Source organism: Peromyscus californicus, unplaced genomic scaffold (genome assembly GCF_007827085.1).
Source record: "Peromyscus californicus insignis strain IS unplaced genomic scaffold, ASM782708v3 Scaffold_2__1_contigs__length_46816999, whole genome shotgun sequence".
NCBI lineage: Eukaryota > Metazoa > Chordata > Mammalia > Rodentia > Cricetidae > Peromyscus > Peromyscus californicus.
This window is the reverse complement of record NW_026294540.1, coordinates 2705923-2720721: the sequence shown is the minus strand read 5'-3', so window position 1 is coordinate 2720721 and position 14799 is coordinate 2705923.

Sequence of the window (14799 nt, the reverse complement as noted above, 5' to 3'; positions counted from 1 at the left end):
ATGCATACATATACACACATACACCATACACAGACCCATGCACATGCACACGCACACGCGCACACACACACACACACACACACACACACACACACACACACACACACCAATATGCGCCATGCTCACAAACATACACAAACACAATTTTTTTTAAAAAAAGTCAAGTAATTTAATAAAGACGATGAACCAGATGACTTGGGAGACATTCCAGGCAGCTGGCGTTGGAGTTCTATGCCTGTGGGTGTTGGTGAGTCCAGGATGCATCCACATATTTGCACCCACTGCGGAATTGAGTTTCCCTGCTAGCTTTTTTTTTTTAATCATTGCACCTCGGCAGGCATTTCTATCAGCAGAAGAAGTGGGTGCCAGGAAGCATCAATGACCTGCTCAAAGTCAAAACAGCTACCTAGAACCCAAGTCCCCTGACTGTTGCTACCACCCACCTCTCACCACGGCATGTGGGGGGTTCAAATACCCTCACCGATATGCCCATGTCACAGGATCTCCCCGCAGCTGGAAGCACACAGTCCTGACCCACACCTCCCGTCCTTCCCTCCCCTCCCACCTGACTTAGTATCTTCTCTTAGCAGCAACCTCAGCTTCTTCCCAGCTCAAATGGCTCCTAACATTCCAGTCCTGGCTGATCCCTGCAGAGCAGGGGAGAGAGGCATGAGAAAGGAGGTGGACAGCCACCTAGGAGAAATGCCCTGTGATTTGGACACCTTTGACAAACACACAAAGGACCAGGTAAGAATAGCTCTTTGGAACAGCATAAATAGGAACCCACTGGGCCTCCATGCTCACTGCTACAATAATGAGTGTGCCTGCCTTTTGCTAACAACATTTTAAGTCGGTAATTGGCCCAACGGGGGACAGAGACTGTACATGGAGCTACAGAATAGCACAGAAAATCCCTGAAAGCCTTCACCTCCCATCTGCAGAACCACCTGCCTGCCCGGCCCCATGGAGCTGCATTCCTTCATTGAGAAATGCACAGACATTCACCACAGGAGGGGCTTGGTGGGTCTCCCTCCACGGGGCCCCTTCCACATCAGAAGTCTTTTGATAACCCTTCTCTCCCTCACTTGGGGTCCCTGTTCTAAAGGATGCAGCCAGAAGCCCTGCCTGCTCTGATCTCCTCAAACGGATGCATTTGCCTTGGATCTGTGGAGTAAGTGATTGCTTTGGTAACGTGGTGCTTCTGAAAGATGAGTGGCCCGTCTCATGTGAACTAATAATGCTGTCTGTAGGAAAATGACTCCTTGGGTGCCCACCAGAGCCCAGTGAAGGGACTCACAGCCTCATCTCATTTGGTCCTTGTGAGGCTGTCACAATGTGTCCTCAGTTCAAAGTAGAGGCCACAGGGCTGCAGAGGGTTTTGGAAGCTGCCCGGCCAGCTCCGAGCACAGATTTACCCCAAAGTCATTCTAGGCATAGCCAAAGCCATCCACCTTTTCAAAATGTTGAGGTTCCTTTGGGGGAAGCACTTCCAACTTCTTTTGTAAGGTTAAATCTTTTTTATTTTGATCTCAAATTTATTAATAGTTAATACGGTGGAAGTCTTCAGCAAGACTCAGAAGCCTGCTCCTGCCAACCAGTTAAATATCAACACAGCCAGTTTAAACCTGTATTTAAACTGGAGTCCTGTGTTCTGAGTTCATAGCAGCTCATGTGGTTTCGGCAGGTAACCATGGACACATACCAAGGGAAGAGCTGACATTTGACAAGCACGTCACCACCTCTCTAGGCTACACCCAGGGCAGACATCAGTAATCAGTCTTGGAGTTCTTTCTTGCAGAGCTTGGATATGTCTCCAGGCAGGAACACCCCATGACTTTGCATGGAAATAAAACCTGTTTATTTACACTGTTGAAGACCCTCTGGTAACACAAATGAGCAGCGTGACTGCCTGCTGTCAACACTTCTCTTGTTTACAAAAAAATTCTTCTAATCCCAAGTAAGTTCTTTTGAAATGCAACATAGGCTCCCCTACTTGAAGCATGCCATGTGGAGTTCTCCAAACGCCCCAACTTTTTTGAAGCCTGTGATTTTCCAAGACTTCTGAATTTGGGGGCAGTTTATATTTGGACTTTCAGACTTAGGATGTTCAACCAGGGTCTTGGCAAACATGTCCAAGTACCAGAAAAAGAAAAAAAAGGTGGGGTTGGGGCAGCTCTGAATTCTGAACAGTTCTGGTCCCAAGCACTTCTTACATTTGACTTGTTCTTGCCATGGCAACAGGCAGTGTTATAGTTGACGTCCACAGCATCAAGATAAAAAGATGGGGACCGCCAGGAAGGACACATGTGTGAGTGGGAGGAGGTGGTCCCGGGGGAACAGAAAACACAAGGGGTGTGTGTCCACAAAGCTCAAGAGAGGAGAGTTCTTCCTGACCTAAAGAAAGGCAGGATGGGCAGCTGTGAGGGGTGGAGTGCCTGGGCTTTGGGAGCTAAGCCAGCCCTGATGGAAATGGGAAACATCCTTCATTGTTGAGGGTTGGGGTGTAGCTCATGGACGGAACACTTGCCTAGCATTCATAAGGCCCTGGGTTCGATCCCTCCCACTCACGAAGAAACAATCGCGTGTGTCAGCACCCCTGTACAACACATCTCTTCCCTCACCCTCCTTCCTGGTACGTGAGTCGCTGTGGTGAGAGGGAGGGGTGCAGGTGGCGGCAGCGTCTGGCTCTGATGGACAATCGAGTGTTGGAGCTTAGAAATGTGACAGTGACTCAGAGACATTGCCTGGCTCCTGTGGATGCTATGTGGCCAGCTAAGCCAGCCTGTGTCCTCACCTCCCTGGGGGCCATGGTCGCAAGGATGGTAGTTCTCGAGGACATTACTAACACAGCCAAAGTACTTAGGGAAGGGAACCAAACGCTGAGCAAAACCGGAGCGAAGGAGACAGAGTGGGTGAGACTTGATGAGTCCAGCCCGGGCCACGCAGGCTGGGAGGTGAGGGCATGTGCAAATGCCCAAATAAGTCGCCCTGTCTCCATTAGGAATTTCAAAGGGAGTTCTTTAGGGAGGTATATGTCACCATTCTCCTAACTCATATCCATGGCAGACATTACCAATCAACCACAGAGCTCTCCTTCTCGTACAGTGTGGCGTGTCCCCGTGGCAGCCAGGGATCAGGGAAACTTAGATGAGTCTTAGCTGTGTCCTGGCCTTGCAGACATGGGCGACACCTCCCAGAGATAATCAGCCAATTCAATACCTTTGGATCTATTGCAGCTTGAATCCATTGCTACTGCCTTCCAGCTCCATCCTCAGACCCCCAAGAGGGTGGTTCACAGAATTATTCTCGCAATCCCACAGACAGCATCAGCCTCATTAAACCAATGAAAGATCAGCCCTCTTCTGGGGGTTTATTATGTGCGATTCAAAATCAACCCCCCACTGCTCACAACCCTCTGCAGAGGCTCTGGGAAGAAGAAATTACGTGTTGCCCCCGGAGAAGGCGGGAGGAGGTGTGGGCTGAGGTTGCAGCATGTCGCACGTCTTACGTCTTACGGATTCCTGTAGTGACAGTGCAATGGGTTGTTGTGACAGCCTGGGGGCAGACACCGCAACTCGGAATCCTGGGGGGCTCCAGTTGAGGCACACCAGGATTTTAAATGTTCTACGAGCCCATGACCTGTGCGGCTAGGAAGCAAAGCGTTCCTTCAAGTACTGTCAGGTGTGAATGGAGACACTCACCTCCCTAGCATCCGCCTCTTTGATCTCTCCAGGGTAGGGATCATCAGGTCAATCCTCCAGCATGCGTGTGCACACCACACACACACACACACCTCTTGGTGTCTCACCTCATTGTTAGGATACAGTGCTGAGTTCTAATGTGCTCTAAGGCCACTCTGACCTATGACAGGAAAGCTGAGGAGAGCCGCAGCTCAAAGTGATCACAGAGTCAACACCGTATGCTACCTGGCCCTTTTCACGGAGGCGTCTGCTGATCCCAGAGCTGGGCCAGCACCTGGGAAAGCAGCTGACCTCTGTTTTGGAGCATCTGAGGACTGGGCAGGAAAGGGCCAAGGCGTCGAGGTCCCTGGGGCAGCTGGCTGCTGGCAGGGTCCAGCTCAGCAGGTGCTGAGGAGAGTGTGAAGCATGAAGAGAAGGGTGTCATACGTATGCACACACATACCACATGCACATGTACACACACACACACACACACACACACACACACACACACACACACACGTGAATGAACATATCTACTCACACACACAGCCACAGCTTCTTTGTGTCCCCAGATCCTCTGGACTGACCTACTCCAACACTGCTTGTCCTGGGGGCCCTGGACCTACACTCCAGTGACATGGTCAGATGCCGGCCCTCATCACTGTTCAGCTTCTCAGCCTCCTTCACCCGCCTAACCAGCCCCCTGCATCACTTTCTCCATCGTAAACACACAGGCATGTGTTTTGTTTTCTTGGTTGGATTCCAACAGCTGGGACCACGGCCCAGAAGTCTGTGAGAAATGCCTGTGGGTTCCGGCCTCGCTGGAACTAGCCATTGGAGTTTTTTTTTTCAGCTTTGGGTGCTGGTGCCTCTGTGCGCTTCGAGACCACAGGGACAAAATATTCATGACCACCCGGTGTGGCTCTCCTGCTTGTGGTGAGATGGATCCCCACAAGGATGGTACCGGCAGTAATACCCAGCTGCTGGCTTCTTGAGGCCATGTGGCCCCTACCCCAGCTCCGCCCCAGCCACCTAGGATGGTCCCGGTCAACGCTCTCTGCTCATTTCTGAACCGTTTGCTCTCCCCACACACCACTGCCCAACTCAAGCTCCCTGGTCCAGGAACTCAGCCTCGTTCCCACTCCACGTAGTCCACGTCATCGCTTTGCTGGGATTTAAACTGATTCTGAGAAAACAGAAGATGAGTAAAATGTTCCAGGACACACCGAGTTCAGTGTACTGAGAGAAGTTTCTTCACTATAGGACTTCTCAGAGCCTTAAAAACAGGATGCCCTTGAGTACAGTGTTTTCCAGAGCTAATTTGTGTGTGTGTGTGTGTGTGTGTGTGTGTGTGTGTGTGTGTGTGTGTGTTTCTGTGTGTGTTTGTATGTGTGTGTGCTTGTGTGTGCATGTGTGTCATTATGTGCATATATGTGTGCTTGTATGTGTGTTTGTATTTTAGTGTGTGTGGCTGTGTGCATGTTTGTGTGTGTATATTTGTGTGTGTGTGTGTGTACTTGTGTGCATACACCATTTGACAGAATTTGAAGCTGGTGCACTGTTCAACATAATAAATGGGTGTTGTTTAGACTGTCGTCCTCTACCTTCCCTAGCCAGCTTCTTCTAGTAACAGGGCACTTCTCTCATGTCAGAGGCTTTTCCCATCCAGTGAAGGTGGGGTCGGTCTCCTGACACTGTCCTCAGCAAGTGACAGTGGGACCCAGCTCAGCCCACAGTAACTAGCTGGGTTGAGAGCGGATCTGCGTAAACTGATCCCTGAGATTGTTCTAGTGAGAACCTCAGGAAAGCCTGTTCTCCCCCTCCCCCCCCCCCGCCCCCAACTGGGGATGGAGAGTCTCCATGATGCAAGTAGCCCAAGGGGTCAAACAGCTAAATGGGGACAGAATCTTCTAGAACAGAAGCCAGAGCCATGGTAGAGAGCTGGGATCCCCGGCCCTGGTTCCTGAGCCCCCTGGCCCTCCATCTCAAGAGGGTTCATTCCATCACCCTCTTAATTACAGGAACCAATAACTGTCACTGGCTCCTGTTTAATTTTCATTCTTGCTGAAGCCAATTTGGGTTCTCCGTCCCTCACAGATACAACCTCCTGCACAACAAGGAGAAAGCACAGCCTCCCCGTCACGCAGCAGGCACACGGCACCAGTTCCGGGGGGCCCTGCTGGCCCTGAATCCTTAGCTGACAACCCCCAAGGTCATGGCATTTCACCCATTTTATGGCTCCCGGGAAACAGACGGTCAAATGTGGAGCTGGTGGCACAGTGGGACAACATCCATCCATCCTTCATCCCTGATATCCAAGAGTTCGGTCACCAGCTCAGTACCCCAGGACTCAACCAGGCAACCTCTAGGGGGACCTTAGGGAAAACCACTAGGCTTCATTCTCCCCACCTTCCAGACCTTGTCACAACTGTGTTTTTCTTGAATTTCTGTCTCCTGAGCCATTTCAAGACCAAAGAGCTTGGATCCGGCCAAGGGTAGTTTACTCGGCTCAACTGCGAGACAACATCATGCTTGAATGATAATCTGACTAGCAAACAAGAAACGTGAAGGCTTTCTGGCCGGGCGGCAGTTCTAACGTGGAGATCCCTCATTCGGGACGGCCGAAGAGCACAGGGTACCGGTGTAAACAATCGGCGGAAATAAGGAAACCGGGGTGTGAAGGGTGTGAAGCTGCTCAGCATCAGCAGGGAGCTCGGGGTGACCCTGTCAGTGCCCACCCCATCCTCTGAAGGAAGGATGAAGACAGTTGGCCACATGTTGCAGGAAAGATCATCAGGACTGCGGGGTAACCCAACGTGTTGAAGGTCACAGAATCAGAGGGGCAGTCAAGGAAGGTGTGTTTGTGTGTGTATATTTGTGTCTGTTTGCACCTGGCTCTGTTTGCGCCCGGCTCTGTTCGCGTGTCAGATGGGACTGGCTAGTTGGTTTCCGTTGCTGGTAAACTGGCTTTCCCGTTTTCCCAGCCCCACCAAGCACTGGTGTTTGCCACTCCAGCAGGAAACACCATTTGGCTAAGAGCCACGTTTCCTTCCCATGCCAGTCCTGTACATTTGTATAGCCGTGGCCCACAGCAACTGTGATAACAGAGGCCAGCTTCAAAATGAATGGGTTTGGGGAGCGGAGACAGATGGAGCCATGAAGCTGACTGCCCAGTCTTATCAATGAGCTGCAAGTTCCGTGAGGGACCCTGTCTCAAAAATTTAAAGAGCGATCAAGCCCAGAAGCATTTGGCAACTTGTCTTATGAAAATTGACAAGCTGACTTTAGAAAATCCAGGTCACTAGGGCTGGGCTGTGGCTCAGTGGGTATGGTGTTAACCCTAACATGCACAGAGCTGTAGGCTCCAGTCTCTAAGCACAATACAAACTGCTTGTGGTGGTGCACCCTGTAATCCTAGCACTCAGGAAGTAGAGACGAGAGGATTAGGTACTCAAGGCCACCCTCAACTGTGTAGAAAGCGGGGCCAGCCTGGACTACAAGAGGCCCTGTCTCAAAAACCAAAAGGCAAGTGATCAGCCATATTGGGCCCCACTGCCATGGAAGCCAGGACCAGATTTCAGGGATTGACCCAGTCTCTGAGACACCCAGATCCCATCCCCCACCTCCTCCCATCCCATCCCGCTGTCTTGACCTGCTCCACTTAACTCATGCTCCTGGCCTACAGACCATGAATACAACCTGGGTCTGTGTTTTCTTAAAGTCTCTTTCTCCTCTGACACTTGAGATGACCAAAGACACACTTCAATAGCAGACCACATGATGAGAAGGTCCAGAGAGCTCAACCCAAAGAAAGGGAACCCCCACCCGGGGGAGTGTTGTATTATGGTGGCCACATCTGGGCTGTGGGTGTCTTCTCAAGCTGGAAAACTGGCGGTAGCCAGGTCCAGAGATAAACAGAAGGTGACCTTCTGCTGTTCTGCCAGACCAGTGCCCCCCCCCAAAAAAAATCCCTGTGTGAAAACCCTCCACAGTGGCTTTGATGTCCCTCTTCCAAGAGACATCACTTCAAACGAGAGAGGAGAAAGGCGGGCTGAGGGAGGGAGCCTGGCAGAGATGCCGTTCCTGAATGCTAATTACTCTCCCTCTGTGTAAATAATTATCTGGAAGGAAAAAGCTGCAGAAGACTGGAGAGCTGGAGATGCCAAAGGAAGACCAAAGGCAGTCTGGGATTTGACGAGCCCCCGGGAGCAGTCCCGACAGGAAAGCCAGGCCATGGCGTCCGTCTTGTGTTTTAAGTGCAGCTTTCAAAGCCCCGGGCACCGCCGCCATGAAATCGTGGTTCTGCAAACTGGCATGTGGTGATGTCCTAGCTGTGTCTCGGACTCAGCAGCAGAGACCGGGAGTCTCAGAAAGTAAGACTTCTGGAGTCAGTCCAGCTCAGGCTTGTTGTAGACGGGATCGGGGACACGTTCTTTCCACCGAGGGCCCATGCAACGCTGCTCCCTCCGTTAGGAGCACCTCCACACCCTTCAGTGATACCTTCACTACTGTGTGCCCCCATTTCTGGGCAGGGCCAGCCTATGTCCGTCTGCCTGCATCCGTGGTGTGCCGCTGGAATCTCAGAAGGTTTACGTGTTGGGCTGGTCCCAGTGGGTGGCATCGTTCCACAGTTCTTAGGCTGTGAGGGATCTGGCTGGGCTGATGACCTAACACCTGAATGGACTGTCAGGCAGCAGGGTACAGTTGGAGGAAGGATGCTGGGGGCCCTATCTTCAAAAGGTCTCTCTCTCTCTCTCTCTCTCTCTCTCTCTCTCTCTCTCTCTGTCCTTCTTGGCCACCAAGGAATGAGCAGTGCAGGGTCCCTGCTGCCGTGCTCTGCCTCGAAGTGCACAGGCCCAGAAGCCAGGGAGCTGAGGGACTATGGGATGAAACTTCAGAAAAGGAGCCCAAAGAAACTGTCCCTCACAAAGTCACAGCTATGGGACAGACCTGGCCACTATGTCTCTGGGACCCTCAAGTCATGGGGTAGAGTGTTGAGTAACTGTTGGGGCACATTCCTTAGAAATGAGTCTGAGAGCTGGGGTGAGCGCCAGGCCTTCCCATCTCCTGGTTGGGAAGATCTGAGGAGCATGCTCCGCAGTCTCGGGGTTGCCAGGCAGCTCCAAGTGTGACTCCTGGATCCACCAGGTGCCTCCTGTGGCTTCTTTCTTCTCCCTACTCACCTGTTCTTGCTGGGAGGCCTGCAGCTACACGCCCCTCTCAGAACCTCCTTGCCGCCCCTCCTTCTGTGAGCTCCAATGGAGGCGACAGCTTCCTGGAACTCCTGCCCAAATGCGGGAGTTTCCTGGGGAGGAGGGGACACCGGGCACGAGGTGCCCAGGACTGAATGTGAGTAACGCCCCTCTACTGTGCTCAGAGCACACGGGTCAACTGTAACGGTATTTCCTGATGCCCGAGGTGTCAGCATGTGCCTCCTCTGCTCAGCAGAGCGCCTGTACGGGACTGGTGGCTCCGACTCCATGGGAAGGACATTCACCCAGCATGCAGGAAGCCCTGGATTCAGTCCCCAGCCAAAGCATCCGCTGGCCTTGGAATCACACTCCTGAAATCTCAGCACTGTGGAGGTGGCAACAGGAAATTCTGTGCATGTTTTAGCCACCCGCCTTCTCCTGAGATCAAGCCACAGGATTCGATAGAACCCCTGCCCTTTTGGCTCACTGGCTACCATCCACAAGTGTTGCCCCTCGCCTGGCTCCTGAGTCTTTTGAATCTAAGGCCCAGTGGCTGTCCTCGGGGTCAACTGTTCGTAGGCCCGTGCTCAAACCCTCTGGCCTTGGAGCTTCTAGACTGAGAGCCTGATGTAGCCAGTGCAGCTCTCTGGAGGTGCCCATGTTCCTCTAGAGTGGGACAAACAGGAGACGTGTGAACAGTAAGGGGCCTTGATCATGACTATGACATTTGCCTGCCTTTTTTTTTTTTTTTTTTTTTTTTTTTTTTTTTTTTTTTTTTTTGGTTTTTCGAGACAGGGTTTCTCTGTGTAGTTTTGCACCTTTCCTGGAACTCACTCTGTAGACCAGGCTGGCCTCGAACTCACAGAGATCCGCCTGGCTCTGCCTCCCGAGTGCTGGGATTAAAGGCATGCGCCACCACCGCCCAGCCTTCCTGCCATTCTTGCTCGCAGATAAAACCTCAGCTCCTCATCCGCCATGCACCCCTGTGCAGATTGGCTCACCTCAGCCCGACCCAAACCTTCTCTGCCTTCCACTCCACGCAGGGACACCAACATGCAGACACACCAGACTTGGGAATATCTCAGATTTGCCCAGGGCTTGCTCCCCTGGAGTCTTGTGACAAGTGCCCTTGGCTTGCAGAACATCCCACATTCCACCTCCCACCTCCTACACTCCGTGTCCACATCACCCTTCTTAACTCACCTACGGCGCTGAGCTTCAGGGGCCACCGCGGTGGCTGCAGAGTTTAGAAACGCTCCCTCCTTTCCTATTTTACGCCACAGCTTAAGGAACACTGGTGTGTGTTCTTTGAAGGTCTGGTAGAATTCCACGCTAAATCCATCTGCCCTGTGCTTTTTTTAGAAGGGAAATTTTTAATTACTGCTTCTAGCTCAATTTGGCTGGTTGCTACAGATCCGAACAAATCATTTTCTTTGTCTTGGTTTCGCTGTGGTGGGTCATTTGCATCCAGAAATTCATCCGTTTCTTTTAGGTTTTTCCAGTTGCGTGGAGTATAAATTTTTACACTGTGTCCTCATGACTCTTGGGATTTCCTCCATGCCTATTGCAATTTCTCCCTTTTCATCTCTAATCTCATTAATTTGAGTCCTCGCTCTCTCTATAGCTTGTTTAATCTGGCTAAAGGTTTGTCAATCTTGTTCATATTGTCAAAAAAAAAAAAAACCTCAACTCTTTGTTTCACTGATTATTTCATTTTATTTTATTAATTTCTTCCCTGACCTTTGTTGTTTCTAGTCACAGCTTTGAGGTTGGTTCGCCTGGATTTTCCAATGCCTTCAGGCTCCCCATCAGGTTTCTCAGTGAGCTGCCTCTGATTTTTCTTATGCAGGCACTGGGAGCCATGAAGGGTTTTTTTAGGACTGCCTTGGTTGCTGCCCATGGCTTTATTCATGGTGTGTTTTCACTCACGTTTAATTCTAGGAACTGTTTTGGCCCAGCAGAACGTGGTGTCGGGACCCGCCCGTGGATGAAGGAGACTTTGGTCCAAGGACATGGAGAAATCAAGTTGACCTGGAAGCTTCTCTGTACCAGACAGTGCGGTGCAGGCTGCCTCGGGAGGAAGGGCATCAACAGTCATGTGCATTTGAACGGCGACAATGACCAGCATGGCAAGATATGCGCAAAGGTGTAACAGTAGCATGAATATTTCAGGGCAACCAACCACTTTCTGGGAGGATTCAAAGGCCCACTTCACAGGAGGAAACAGATAGATTGTAAAAAATAAAATCTGAGCCAGGTGGTGGTGGATGACGCACGCCTTTAATCCCAGCACTTGAGAGGCAGAGGCAGGTGGATCTCTGTGAGTTTGAGGCCAGCCTGGTCTACAGAGCGAGATTCAGGACAGGGACCAAAACTACACAGAAAAACCCTGTCTTGAAAAACAGCAACAACAAAAAGAATAAAATCTGGCCAAAAAAACATTTGGGGGCACTCAGAGGCCCCAGGAGTGAATCTAATCACATTATGTTGCTAGGTGTCATAGTATCAAGCTATCTTCTGTGTATCTCCATCCCCATACATTAGTACAGCTCTCAGCAGGTATACCGTGGATAGCAGTTTATACAGACACTCACAACTGGTCAGAGCACAGAGGGTATGTGTCAGTGCAGTCACACGTGAAACATCTGTGTCCCCCACAGAGCTCAGGGACCACTGTGAAAAGGGACAGAAAGACTGTAAGGGCCAGAAGTCCAGGAGGACCAGAGTGCCTGCACAAGATCAAGCCGGTCAATCCCACCCCTAGCTGAGATGCTATGAGCCGTCAGTAGCTGCTGAGGCAGGAAGAGAAAGTCTTCTTGATGGGGGTGACACCGGGTAGGTGGACCAAGCTCTGGTGGGTGGTCCCACACCTGCACTCTCCATCCCCAGAAACTTCAGTCAAGATTGGCTTAAGTAACGCCATCGGCCAGGTGTGGCATTCACACAAGTATCCTCAGTCATCAGTGAGTGACATTCCCCCAGAGACACTTCAGGACTGGGAATGGACAGAGCAGGTCTCTGTGGAGAAAGGTTACTATTGTCCCAAGGAGCTCAGGGGGACACATGGTGCCTCGCAAGGCTCGTGGGCAGGGAACATGTACTGTGTGTCTCTTTGGTGGTTTGAATGAAAACAGCACTCACAGGCTCATAGAGAGTGGCACTATTAGGAGGTATAGTCTTGTCACAGGACGTGTGTCACCGAGGGTGGGCTTTGAGGTTTCAAATGCTCAAAGCCAGGCCCTGTGTGGCACTCTGTCCCAGCTGCCTGTGGATCTGGATATAGAACTCTCAGCTCCTTCTCCAGCACCGTGCCTGCCTGCATGCCATCATGCTTCCCGTCATGATGACAATGGACTGAACCTCTGAACCTGTAAGCCAGCCCCAGTTAAATGTTTTCCTTTGTAAGAGTTGCCATGATCATGATCTCTTCCCAGCAATAGAATCCCTAACTAAGACAGTTCCCATCTTTCCCTGCCTGGACCGTGGCTCCTGTGTTCTCTCTCTCTCTCTCTCTCTCTCTCTCTCTCTCTCTCTCTCTCTCTCTCTCTCTGTGTGTGTGTGTGTGTGTGTGGCCTCAGCCTCCTACACAAGATACATAAAGACTGGGAGTAGAGCCTGAGCGAGGTGGCACAGGGCTGTAACTCCAGCACTCCAGAAGCTAAGCTGGAAGGCTTGGCGTTCTGAGCCAGACTGGACTTCACAGTGAGACCCTGTCACAAAACAAAATCAAGGGGTGTGGCTCAGTGGTCAAGCATGCGCCTGGCATGCTCACGACCTTGAGTCCCGATAGCACAGAAAGAATTATTTGGACGATGAGCGTAAGTGCTGGGATGAGGATTGCCCAGAAAAGCAGTGATTCCTCGAGCCTGAGGGCTGATCTTTAGGGAAGCCACTGGCAAGGCCGATCCTGCACTAGGACCAGGGCTCTCAGAACAGCCCTTCCTGATAGCAAGAGCGAACGTCCCGAGACAGCTCACACAGTGGGGTTTAGGGTGAACATCTGTTCTTCTCGGCGTCTGGAAGGTGGACCGCGACACACATGAACGCCACCGAAGTGTGCGTCTCAAGTGGGCCACTCTGGCCATCGCAAGTGTAAACCGGTGGCTGTGAGAACACGGCCCAGGTGACCCCGTGACAGGAAGAAACCACGGGAACCTAGGCATCAGTTTCTCTAGCCCCACACACGCCTTTTGTCTTTTCTCCACCACCTGAGCCACCTGATACTATCACCTCATCTTAAGTACAACCACGTGTTGTACTTAGGAGAGCAGCGGCGTATCTGAGAAGGAGCCAGGGTTCTCAGGAGTCCCCGAGCTGGACCTTTCAAGCAAGTGTGCAGTTTGCACCTCACCCTGTAGTCTCCTAGTTCTTCTCTCTGTGCAACAGAGGCCATGTTCTCATCTTAGAGAGCACAGCAAGGTGGAGGAAGGGGTCGAGCCAAGGACTGGAGCAAGGCAGCAGGGGAGCAGCTGTGTGGTGTGATGGTATTGTGTTCCCCGAAATATTGTGCACCCTAATAAACTTATCTGGGGTCAGAGATCGGAACAGCCACTAGATGCAGAGGCTAGAAAATGGTGGCACTCACACCTTTAATCCTAGCCTTCTGGAGGCTTGGATCTCTGTGAGTTCAAGGCCACATTGGAAACAGCCAGGCATGGTGACTCACGCCTTTAATCCCAAGAAGTGAGCCTTTAATCCCAGGGAGTGATGGTAGAAGGCAGAAAGGTATATAAGGCGTGAGGACCAGGAACTAGAAGCATTTGGCTGGTTAAGCTTTCAGGCTTTCGAGCAGCAGTTCAGCTGAGATTCATTCTGGATGAGGACTCAGAGGCATCCAGTCTGAGGAAACAGGATCAGCTGAGGAACTGGTGAGGTGAGGTGGCTGTGGCCGGTTCTGCGTCTCTGATCTTCCAGTGTTCACCCCAATACTTGGCTCCAGGATTGTTTTTATTAATAAGACTCTTTAAGATGCATGCTACAATGTGGCTCACCCAGGGCATCTGGTTCTAAAGCCTCACTGTACAGCCCCCTCAGAGAGAGGAGAGGGCATAACCCTCCAGAGCCCAGGGTGTGGCAGCGGTGAGTCAGCAGGGTTGTCCAGTGACTCCCCCAGGGCCAGCAGCCCAGCTGATATTGGTGGTTGAGTCCACTTGGCTCTGGCACCCCCAAGTTCAGAGTCATTGGGACCCTTCGGCTGTGTGGCCCACTTTCATGCCACACCCCATCTTGTTTCCTGAATTAAAGGAGCTGCTCCGTTGAACTGACGGGGTGAGAGGCTGTGCAGGTCCCAGTCTAACCTCCAGCCGGCCCTCACTTGCTCCATGAGCCCCACGGCTCTGCCGTCCTCTCCATCTGTTTCCCCATGTGTAAAATAAAGTGGCTGATTCTGAAACTCCCAGCATCCTTCAGGGCTAGCTAGCATCACAGAGCAAAGATGGAGGTCTTCTCCAAAGCAAGCCCTTGAATCCTCTCCAGCTCTGTTCAGAGGCAGATCAAACCTTCCTCTTGCCCACGCACAGCCAAGGTGGCACTCGGATCGCACAAAGGCAAGCAGGCAGAGAGCCTGCTCCAGCTTCAGCCGGGAGCTGGCCTGCAGGGGGAGGGGCGGGCAGGCAGGGTGCTGGAAAGCCCTCTGTTTAACTAACCGCATGGGCCCAGGGAAATGGGACGGGGACTTCACGGCCAGAGGCCTTAGCCGGGAGTGTCACCCGGCGTCTCACAACACTCGGTGAGTGGGTCTCAGAGAGTTTGGTGGGACAAAAAAAAAAAAAAAGTGCAGCTGGAACACGCCAGGGGGTGGTGGAGACTGTGGCAAAGGGGACGGACACCCTGTGTGTTCTGTGTCTGGCTGAGTGCACCAGACCTGTGTGGAGTGTGATGTTAGCTCCAGAAAAGTTGAGAGAGAGAGACAGAGACAGAGAAGA